This window comes from Glycine soja, chromosome 6, assembly GCF_004193775.1.
Source record: "Glycine soja cultivar W05 chromosome 6, ASM419377v2, whole genome shotgun sequence".
NCBI lineage: Eukaryota > Viridiplantae > Streptophyta > Magnoliopsida > Fabales > Fabaceae > Glycine > Glycine soja.
This window is the reverse complement of record NC_041007.1, coordinates 32901817-32914580: the sequence shown is the minus strand read 5'-3', so window position 1 is coordinate 32914580 and position 12764 is coordinate 32901817.

Sequence of the window (12764 nt, the reverse complement as noted above, 5' to 3'; positions counted from 1 at the left end):
GACCAAAGAATTCTATCATTTCAAATTGAGATTTTCTCTATGGTAATCGATTACTGGCAGTTGAAAATGTTTATCACAGTCACTAGAAATTTGAATTCAAAATTTATAATGTGTAATTGATTACTAGAGGGGATTTTCAGAAAATAATTGCCAAGAGTCACACCTATTCAAATTTTTTATGAATGACCATCAAAGGTGACTTGGAAACACGAACTTAAAGGGAGTTTTCATTGCCCAAAAAGTTTTATCCTCTTAAAAGATTAAGAGTTTTTATGAACATGAAATATTTTATCCTCTCAAAAAGATTCCTTGGTCAACCACTTGCATATTCAATAAGGAATTTTGATTGATCTTCATTGTACAATCTATCTCTTTTAAGAGAGATCTCTTCTTCTCTTCTTCTTATTTCTGAAAAGGGATTAAGAGACCGTGGGTCTCTTGTTGTAGAGGATTCTTGAACACAAGGGAAGGGTTATCCCTGTGTGGTTCAGACTTTGTAAAAGGAGTTTTACAAAGAGAGTGGAAAATCTCAAGTGGGTTGCTTGAGGACTGGACGTAGGCACGGGAAGTGGCCGAACCAGTATAAATCAAGTTTGCATTCCTCTCTTCCCTTAAACTTCTTTTACTTATTGCTATTTATCTTTTGCTTTAAAGAAGTTTATTTTGAATTGTCTTTTGAGTAATTCATGTTTAAGGGTGCATTGTTAATCCGAAAAGAGAGAGTGAAAGTTTAATTGGGGAATAATCTTTGTATCTTAATTCAACCCCCTTTTTCTTAAGGTAACTGAGGCCATTTGTCCAACATCCTATTCTTGATAACTCACTTCTCTCTAAAAGACAGACTTTCCGGAATGATAAAATGAGGTCACATGAATGTCTTGAAAACACAGTCAATCAAATGTTTTTTTTTTCTTTTTGAACTCCATTTTTTATTTTTATTTTGAAACTTATTTGTTTTGAACTTTACTCGTTGTTTTACGGCACCCCCACCAACGTGCAAGACGAGTAATCTCTGATTGAACGGTCTTGGAAGTCCAAACTCATGAGCACAGGTCGCTTGAGCAAACAGACCAATGGCTTGCACCCACATTCTGGTGAAAGTTGAATAAGCAAAGATGCGTTTGTGAGAGGACGAGGGACAAAGATATCAACTTTATCCATTTCATTTAACATTGTAACTGTGGTTTACAATAATGGTACAAACTTGAAAATCCTGATGAGTCATTAGAGACATCTAACAACAACTTTCAAAATTGCCCCATGTGTGGCATCTCTTGTCAATGTCAGGATTTACACACGATTCTCCTCAAATTTCAGCCAGCCCGCATCAATTAGACCTTGCACCTTACGCTTCAGAGCCCTACAATGCTTAATGGAATGCCCCGGGGCTTCTCCGTGACAAGCGCACGTTGCGTTCGAATCGTATTCTCGAAGAAATGGAGGTTGATGAACCTTGGCTAGGGTTATGGCTACCATTGAATTATCAAGTAGATATGGGAGCAAGTCAGCATAGGACACTGGAATTAGGGTGAATTCTACAGGCTTTCTCGCTGCAAAATTCATTTCTTGGTTGGTGTTCTTGGTTTGTGCTAAAGGTGGTGTTCGTCATTGGAAGTGCGGTAGACAGACTTTGTGGTTGATTTAGGGATTGCCTTTGTGGATAACTGGGCGGTGGGTAAGGAGAAGGTTTGTTATTGGCTGAGTAATGACATTGTTGGGTTGGTGGGAAACTTGGCTGTATAGGAATGGCAGTCACAGCATGGGCTTGTCCCTCATTCTCACCCTCTTCATTTGCCCTAGTTTTTTTTTGCATTTATCAAAGCATGATGATCAGATTTGCCTCTTTTCATACTTGCTTTGATCCTTTCGTCGATGAAAACTAAATCAGCGAAGCTTGAAGGTGTGTAACCCACCATCTTTTCATAGTAGAATACTGGTAATGTATCTACTATCATTGTCATCATTTTTTTTTCGTCATTGAGGTGCCACTTGAGCTGCCAGGTCTCTCCACCTTTGGACGTATTCTTTTGAAAGATTCGTGCCCCCATTTTGCACATGTTCTGTAGTTGCATCCTATCCAAAACCATATCAAAATTGTACTGATACTGCCTAATGAAGGCAACCATTAGGTCCTTCCAAGAGTGGATTCGAGAAGGTTCCAGGTTAGTGTACCAGGTAACAGCTACCCCAGTAAGATTTTCTTGGAAGGAATGTATCAGCAGTTCCTCATCTTTTGCGCATGCCCCCATCTTCCGATAATACATCTTTAGATGGTTCTTGGGGCAAGTAGTCCCCTTGTACTTGTCAAAGTCCAGCACCTTGAACTTGGGAGGGGTGATGATATTGGGTTCTAGGAACAACTCTTCTAGGTTAGCAAAGGCATAATCTTCACCTCCTTCAATGGCCCTGAGCCTTTCCTCTAGATGATCCAACTTTCCCATTTCTGCCATAGCATGAGGGTTTTTACTTGTTGTGGAATGCAAGAGGCGTAGTTGTGGGTGATACTGAGGGCCTTCCAAAGGGTTTTGTAGGGGTATACCACCAATTGCTTGCCCTTCCGTGGCATATCCGAGGCAAGGCTCGAAGTCTGCTAGATTGTAGTGGGGAATTTCATGTGTCTCCCCCACGGTTTAAGAGACATGATAATTCGGGGTTGTTGGCTCTCAATGGGTATAGGAGTGGAGTTATTGACATTCTTATTGGGAGTGTACGCCACATTGGGTGGCGTATAGTTGAGAGGCAAGCCATATGGCGGGAAGGCGTGCTCGTTTTGAATTTGCACATCATGGGGGCCACCCGTACTTCCCAAATCTTTGCCTACCATATCTGAGGTTGGATGATTCATTTGGTTGATGTCGGATGGGGACATCAGGTTCACCTTAGCAACAACGCTGGTAGCGGCAATTGCAACCGCATTGGCTTCCATTATCTTCTTCACGCTCATCATGGCCTCCATCATTGTGGCCATTTTCTCTTTAATGGCCTCCATGTCGGCCTTCATCTTCTCTTGTATCTCCTCTACTTCACCCATTACTCTAGCTCTAGCACAAGTTCGGTGAGGGCACCATAAAGCATGTTTTTTTTTCTTTTTTATAACAATGATTAAGTTCTTTTTTTTTCAAGGAAAGAATGCAATGAGCAATGCAACCAATGAAAAACATGGATGTATGCGAATGATGCACAGTTGAAGTATTGCGAATTTGTACACTGGATATGGGGTTGAATCAATTTAGATTTTCAACATGGTCCATGACATCTTCGTCAAGGTGAAACTGGAAGCAACAGGGACATCAGCAGCCCTAAATGTGTTTGGCAGTAGAAGAAGCAACGATGTAACACGATCTTTTGCCCCAATTTTTTTTCAAGATGGTTACTTCCATACTTCAACTTGACTCGATGAACCTTTTCGTAAAAGCACGAGCTTGGTTCAACCCCATAACCCAGGGAATGGCAATTTTGATCGCCAATACTTCATCAACAATTCATAGGGATGAAAGACTCGGGAATATGCATGCTATGCATGGAAAATGTAATTATGAGATCGAGATGCCCGAAGAAACATCCTTTCTTAATTAACCACGCATTAGGTACCATGCTCAATCATTTTGTTTTGTTGTTTGTGTGTTTTTTTTTAATTTTAGAAATGGGTTTATGATCCCAACATGGTCGGCTCATGGTACCTAACACATGCAACTAAGAATGCATCATGAATTTTCATGCTTCCCTTTTTTTGTTTTTGTTTTGTAGAGGAAAATACAAGGATCATGTATGAGCAAACATGTAGAACAAAAAGTATGTTGAACGCATATGCATGATGATGCAATGACTCATGCAAAATGGGAATGTGATAACGGACAAATGCAGGAACGATATGTTCATTATGATGCTGAAGAGATGTTTATGCGGTGCATGATATGAATGCATTTACGGACACGAGAGCCCGGAAAATTATCTCTCCTTATTGCGCATTTGGGGGGCGCAGTGCCCCATGTGTGCAGTTAAGAAGACGATATGGATCTTCCGGCTTCCCATGACAAAAGACGAGACCCACATACAACGCATGCGTGACGGTATGATGCAGATGCGCATGCATGAAACAGAAAGAAAACAACACAAAGGGGTAATTCACACATACGAGACTGCAGAGATCCAACTTTAATGCTACGTTTTGGGCATGATGGCGCCTCATCATAGTATTAAAAAGGTTACGTATTACTCTAAAGAAACCAAACATCACTAGCAAAACTATAAACTAGTGCTATTTACCAAAAAATACATGAGAACGAATGGCACGGAGCGTGTTTGCTCTTTGCCCCTATTTGGGAACCTATAGGACAATATCTAGGGGTCTCTAATAACTACTTCCCAACAATTTATAACTCACACGGCTGTTTTCTAGAGGTATCATCACTCAAGATAATAATATTGTGGCGGTATGGAATACCAGCGACAACACATTATAAAGAGAGAAAGCTCTAGACGAGGTTTCACTATTATCAAGCAAGTCGGAGACCTAGCATGATGATAGATTCACCTCCACTCCTTAAATTCCCATGAACCCGGGTGTAGGGCCCCTTTTTTACTCAAAAGTTATTTACATTTTACACAGTTCAATAAAAGCACACCCAAAGTTTCACAAGTCCACAATTCCTAAAATAGGCCTAACTCACAAAAAGGTCCCCAGTGGAGTCGCCAACTGTCGCAACGTGCCCTTCGCGGGCGAGCGAAGGCGAGGCTCATGGATGCGCTTTCCAAAGGAGGAAAGATGCGCGGAGTCGCCACCAACGTTTATTTGTGGAAAACGTCGGAAAAACTGAAGGAAACCGATCAAAATGAAAATTCTAAGTTCGGGAGTTGTATTTACATTTGAGGAAGGTATTAGCACCTCTCACGTTTGTCTCAAAGGACAACAGCCTATTTTTTAGAATTGTGAAATTGTGTTATGTTACCTTTTATTTCTTTTTTATTTTTGAGGTCGAAAAAAGCGGGGCTCTTGCTCCTACGTACCCTCCATCAAAGAAGAAATCAAACCTACGTAGTTCTTTCTTAAGCGTGAATCAAGCGATTCTTTTTTACTTGAAAGGTGATCATTTTAAGGCGTTGGACCTTAAAAATGATCCATTTTACTTGGTAAGAAACTGAAATGATAAATTTTCAAAACCCTATTTTTGTGGACGAGCTTGACTAGGCGAGTTGATTTTAGCCTTAGTTTGACTTTAGTTTATTAGTCAATTCAATTAAGAATGAGAAATCCCAAAGAGAAAACGTCCGATTGATTTTTCGCTTTATTTTACTAAAAAGTATTTTTTGATTATTATATTATTATTTTACCTCTTTTTTGATTTCCAACGTGGTTACGGCACGACCGAACGGTCGGAATTCATTTTAACCGAAATTAACGGATGATACAATTCAAACGATCGGTGGAAATTTATTTTATTTTTAGATTGAGCGAGAAATGACTTAAATAAATGGCTTAAGCACATCAAAAGGGGGTATAAAAAGCAAATGAAAACGAGAATAAAAATACATGAAACAAAATGTGGACCACCACGGGTACATAGAATGAATTGAAAAGCTCGGTTTGAGGTACTTACCCGTTGAAGACTGAAGAAAACGAAGAACGAATGATGAATGTTGAAGAACGGTCGAGAATCTTCGCGTAATTACTCACGGAAACGTTATAGAAACGTTACGGAAGCGCCTCGGCTTGGATTTTCTTCACGGAAACAATTTTCCTCAGCAATTTCGAGAGAGGGAGAAGTGCCAAGAAGGTTGAACCCTTTTCTTCTTCACTCCTCCCCCTATTTATAGCAAAATAGGGGAGGAGCTTGCCACCCAGCTCGCCCAGGCGAGCAAGGTTGCTTCCTCCAGAAGCAACAGCCTTCTGGAGGAAGGATCTGGAAGGCCCAAGTGGGCCAGATTGCTATTTGTACCCCCTTTTTTACTAAATGTACCCCCTTCTATTTTAATTGGTAATTCTTTTTCCGTAACGTTACGAAACTTCACGAATTTCGTAACGATACTTAGTTTTCTTCCGCAAGGTTACGAATCCTTACGGATTATGTATTTACTCTTTTTTAGCTTTCGAAGAAGTTACGGAAACTTACGGATTGCGCAAAAACACCTCTTTTCGATTTCCGCCACATTACGGAATTTCACGGATTGCGCAAGCCTGCTTCCTTTTGATTTCTGACACGTCTCGGGACTTCATTCATTGTGCAACAAAGGACGCCAAGTGTCTCGAAGCGGCCAATCAAAGGTTATATATCATCAAATAATAATCCCCGGACGAAATTAGGGTATGACACTCGGCATGACGACAGAGTGGCTGGTAAGGGTTCAAGAGGACTGCAGGTTATCACTCCAAGTGTAGAATCTTTGTTACAAGCTCACTTGTATGTGTTGAACAACAGTAATGAAGTTTTTCCATACATACTTCAGCATGAAGCTTTAGTCAAACAAAATAATAAAAAAATGTCAAAGAACTGGGTGTTGAAAAAGCATAACAAAACTTTCTGTGATTGGTTTAAAGATACAATCTTTGCTTATGAAAGTGCCTCATAAACATTAAGAAAGCTAGCAGATGGGCCTAAAAGAAAAGTGATAACTTGGCAAGGATACGACATAAACAAGTATTTCTATTACACAAAAGCACAAGACGACAAAAGTACAATGCAAAACAGCGGGGTCACCCTAAGGGCTGAATCTCAACACTTCGCAAGTGTGCATGATGACAATCCCTGTGTAGCTTCCATCCCTTACGTTGGGTTCATTAATGAAATTTGGGAGCTTAACTATGTCAAATTTATTGTGTGTTTTCAAATGTAAATGGGTTGACAGCAATACCGGTGTGCGGATGGATGATGTAGGATTTTCGTTGGTAGACCTAAAGAAACTAGGTTACCATAATGACCCTTTCATCATGGCAGAACAAGCTAAACAAGTTTTTTATGTGCAAGACCCTTGTGATGAAAGGTGGTGCATGGTTCTTCACAACAAAACAATTGGTGTTAATGTAGAAGATGATGATTCATACATGGACACTTATGTTAGTCCTTTGTCCACACAAATCACTCCTAACATCGTCGAAGAAGAAGAAACTGACGACGTTCATGCTAATCATAATGATCATGGTGAAGGAGAATTAATTGACATCGTTTAATGTAATTTTCTAATTATGTATTTGATTTCGGTAAATTGATTTACATAACTCATACTGTGGTTTTTGATAATGTTAACTAAATCAAGTTTTTCTCTTTACAGGACCATGGCTACTCCACCTGCCTCGCCTCCTTCTCCTCCTCCTCATTCTCCTCCTCTTGCAGTAGCATCAGTGTCTCTGTCCACCCAGAAGCGGACATGCAAAGTGACACGGCTACGATCCTTGGCCACTAGACCACCTGGGGCAGAGAGACCAGTGGTCAACGTCGATCCTGCGACTGGCAAGGCCGACGGTCTCCACAAGAAGAAATTAAGAACATATTTGGGGGTTGTCGCTCGTGATAAGGTCGACGTCACATACGAGACCTGGAAGGAAGTCCCTGCTGCTCAGAAGGATTTAATTTGGGAGGATATTCAGGTATTTTAGTTTGCTTCTCTGATTTTCTTTATTAGCCAAAATTTATAATTGACTTACAATAAAACCTAATTTTTTTATTTGTCAGACGGAATTTGAAATTCCTGAAGCTTCTGATAGTAGGACAAAGAAGAAAATTCTTCAGACTATTGACGAGAGGTGGCGATAGTTTAAATCGGACTTGATTAGGAAATGGGCCCTTGCAGCCGACCAGGACGGTGTGGACGACACTGTTTGTGAAAAATACGGCATTAGCAAAAAGAAATGGGCCCAGTTTTGTCAGACATATAGAGACCCTTCTTGGGAGGTATGTACTTTGTCATTTTAGTTGTTTTCCACAAAAGATCCAGTTGTTATAATTCATTGTAGTAATTTGTACCATTAATGCTTGATTTTTTCAGGATGTGCGGAAAAAGGCACAGGCCATCCAGAAGCAAAACACTTCCCCGCATGTGTTGTCTCGTGGGGATTATGAATATTTAGAACAAAAGCTAATGGCTGAGAAGACAAAAAAAAGCTGGAGGAAGCTGCCTAGTCTGGAAGCATTGAGGGCGTCATTGACTCTCTATCTCCCATCAGACGCCACGTGAAGTGGAAGATGGCCCGCACCAAGAAAACTAGGCAGATGATGTCTGAGACAGCAAAGGAAATCGCTAAGAAGATCATAAGTCATTTTCAATTAAGAATTGTAACTATGTTTGTTTATTCTATGAATGCCTAAGACAAATATATTTGTTCTGTGCAGGATTCTTTGGAGGAGTAGGCGTCACAGGGATTGTTCGTCCCTCATGGACGTCCGGATGTCCTGACTGCCAATATTGGGCGAGTAGAGCACCCTGGTCGTGCCTGTGCTGCTGGAGCCGGTGTCACCATCAAGAAATATTTCTGATCGGGTCCACGAGCGACCTGCAGCTCTTCCTCCCTGCCTCCTGAAGAGCTACAACAGCTGACCCAATAAATCAAGGACCAGCTAGAGGAGTCTATCACAGAAAAAGTGACTCGACAGCTGATGGCATCTTTCAGCCAGATGCAGTCCCAGATGCAATCTCAGGGACTTGCATTGCCTCCAGAGCCTATGGTTGGTCCCTCAAGTCCTTGTGTCAGCATAAAGGAGAGTTTTGTTGATCCCTCAGGGAACGATCCTGAGACGGGTGACTCAGACAAGTGCGGGTTGTACATCGAAGCAAATCCTCCCCGCCTGGTTGCCCTAGGAAGAGTTTATGAGGGATCAATAGTTCACAACGTTCCTTTGTTGTCTGGCCAAGTGAAGGTTGGTGTTGAGGAGGCTAAAGATGCACAGGCTCCCGTTCCTGTACCCACTGATGAGGTTACCTTAGTGGGGTAGGCACTTAACATCTTCCTTGCTTGGCCGACACATCTTGTGAAGCCTTTATCAGAACATGTATTTTACTTTGATTATATGCTTCTTTTTTTTAATTAATTTATTCAGCGTAATTATTTAACTATGTTTGATCACCAGGCAGCTGTTTCTCCAGCAAAACCTCCACAAAGGTCGGATCTTGAGGTCGATGATCCACTATATCTAATGACATTAACCATCCGAGAGCTTTTCTTGAAGCCTTTCCAGGTTAACTGGGATGCTACCATGTTTGGAGTGTTTAATCCAGACTTCCTGCTGTACATAAAGCATGATGCTCTCTCCGAAATCGCACACGATGGTCAATGTCTCAGCATATATGTCATACAATTGTGGATTCTGTAAGTCAATTTAGCTTATTGTTAATTACCTAAGTTTATGTTTTAAATTCATACATAATTAACTTTGTCTTAACAACAACAGGAATTTGACTGAGACAAGTATGCGAGCGAGGAATTCCGATGTGTATGGATTCCTCGAGCCACAGTCTATTCAGAGATCTGGGCAATCACAGTTTGAATTGGAAAGCTACATGAAGAGTTGGATGCAGAGTTCACAACGCAATGTCTACCTTGGAGCCTACCTGAATGGGTAAGTGAAACAAAACAACTAAATTTAAATAATGTATATTACTACAATAACCCATATTCGTCTCTAATGCAGCGGGCACTGGCAAATGGTCATCATTCTACCTAAGGAAAACGTTATTGTCTGGTTTTGTTCCTTGCATAATAGACCAGACAACTACCTTAAGGGAATAATTAACAGGTCAGTGTTGTTTTCAATACATTTGCATTAGCATAACTGAACAACATCAATATTTTAATGTTCTTCGTATTCAACAGTGCTTTGAAAAGACTTGATGATACTCCACAGCCTAAATCCAAGGCTGGTGCTAGGTGGATTGTTGTTAAGGTACGTCATTTAAATGAAAATTCTACTTATATATACTGCTTATGTCTATGTACACTAATTGTAGTTAACGCTTAATTAATATCTAAATTTCATTATGTATTTAGTGTAATAGACAAAAAGGAAGCACTGAGTGCGACTATTACGTCATGCACTGGATGTCCATGATAATCTTAGGAAATTTCAGGAATAATTGGGAAGTGGTAATTGTTTATTTCAAACAAATTTTATTTTCTTGTCATTGGTATTACATTATTAACTTATGTTTTATTTGATCATGCAGTATTTTGATGATGTTAGACCATTGAAAGCAAAGAGATTGAAGGCGCTTCGCATCCAATGGGCTAAATTTTATCTGAAAGTTAGAAATGAAAGTTAGGATGTTAGGGAACTTAGAATGTACGTTAGGGAACCATTCCATTTAAGGTTACTTAGTTAGTTTACTACCTTGCTTTACATTTTTGTCAATTGCTATGTCATTTGAACATTGAATATTCTTTATTGATAGTTGTTAATAAATCATTTATTCGTAGTTATCAATTGATAGTTTAATATAGCTTTCTGCTAAAAATTGTTTGAAAGCAGAATGCAAATGATAAATGTTGTGGTCTGATTTCAATTTTACAGGTTAAATTTTGGGTTTTTTTTGAAAAAACAGAAAGTGTATTTAAAAAAAACTTAAAAACAACATCGGTTTTCTAGGAAAACCGATGTTAAGTTACACAAACAACATCGGTTTTTGGAAAAAACTGATGTTAACATACAACTTAACATCGATTCCTCAAAAAACTGATGTTGTTTGTGTAAGTTAACATCAGTTTTCCTAGAAAACCGATGTTAATATTAAAAACGTTAACATCGATTATTGATAAAAACCGATGTTAACATATAGATTAGCATCAGTTTTTGTTTAAAAACTAATGTTAACCTATAAACAGTTAACATGGATTTTTATAAAAAAACCGATGTCAACTATCAACATGCATACAGTTTTTTGGTGTAATTCTTATTATATAACATCGGTTATAAAAAAACCGATGTTAATATATACACTTACATCGGTTTTTTATAAAAACCAATGTCAACTATCAACATGCATACAATTTTTTTGGTGTAATTTTTATTATATAACATCGGTTATTCAGATAACTAATGTTGTCAAGTTTACGTTAACATCAGTTTTGTAAAAGGTGTATTTTCTAATAGTGCTGCTAAAAGGCGACAAACTTTCAAAATATTATGAAAACAACTATTGTTAGTTGTACCCCTTTGTCATTCATTAAAAAACACTAGCGAGTTTGTTTCCAAGCAAAAAGATCGAAATTTAAGTTTACTAGCGAGTTGTAAACTCCATCTAAAAGCAAGGCCCTCAACAATTTTTGGATCATAGAGAGAAGGAATAAATTTAGTTGTTGTAGCTAAAACTTTCCCATTTTCATCTCTAAAAACTACACCAAAACTAGAACCATGCGCAATCCTTTTTAATGGATGCATCAAAATTACCTTTCAGCCTTCCAATTTCAGGAGGAGACCATCTATGCATGGCCTATTCAGTTTCTCTGGGAGCTTCAAGGGGGATACATTGGGTCATGGCTTTGTTAGCACTCCAACAAAGCATGTTTTTGTAACGTTCGAAAAATGTTTCCAAAACATGAATAAATGTTAATAAATATTTTCACTGACATTTCATCGAATGTTGTATATAAGTTATGTTGTTAAAGGCTTTTAGCTACATTTTTCATATCAATAACAACATTTATAAAAATGTTACTAAAGGCTTTTAGCAACATTTTTTTCATACTAATAACAATATTTCTAAAAATGTTACTAAAGGCTTTTAGCAATATTTTTCAATACAATGGAAACATTTTTAAAATGTTGCTAATATATATGTTTTGTAACATTTAACAAATGTTACTAATTTAAAAATGTTACTAATGTCAATTTTGTAATATTTTAAAATTTTACACTTCAATAATGAAGAGTTTGATATCAATATTATTAATGAATCTAGTGTAAATTGCCAAAATGGATAGAGTATTGAGCAAGTGGAACTGATAAAAGAGAGAAAATAATACATCCAATAGAATGTAATACGATAAAGTGATGGATGTATTCCATTCTTGGTATCATGTTCACTATATAATAATGGATCTAAGCCCAACGTAAGTTATGATGAGAGAAAATTTACAATTCAAACATTAAGGATGCTAGAGTAAAATGGGATCTCTCAAAAACAGTTTTGTATAAAATCTACAAATATCATGTTGAATTGTAATAGAAGTCCACAAATAATAAGAGCACAAATTCTTTCTAAGTACTAAACAAGAGGAATCAACTTCTGCTACCTAACTTTTGTAGTTCAAACTTCTAAGACTGCAAATATCAAAAGTCCAAAACATTAAAAAAAATTACACTATAAGCTGGAACAACTTTGTATTAAAAATGACGCACTAAGCAAATTAAACAAAGTGAAAAAAGGCAACCAACTAAAATGTTCAACAAAAAATTAGAGACATAATAAAGTCAAGTGAATTCACCTCTCAGCTAGCTTCTTGACTTGAAGCAACATTTATCACATTCTGAATTTCTAAAAAGCAATAAAGGAATAAAAAAAATATGTTTCTACATGAATCAAGTGTAATATAACAAAATGAGACCAACAAGATGCATTTTGACTTAGGCTTCTTGTGTTGTTTGTTGTGAGTTTTCTCCTCTTTCAACTTACCCAAATTATTTCCATCAAAATGAACTTTTGGTTTACGTTCCCTTTTTCCTATTTGTTTCCCTTGAAAATAATCAAAATGAACCCTTATATTTTTACACCAAAAATACATGTAAAATGATATTTTAGCTTGCTTTACTATATATAAAACACAATATAATATAAAATAA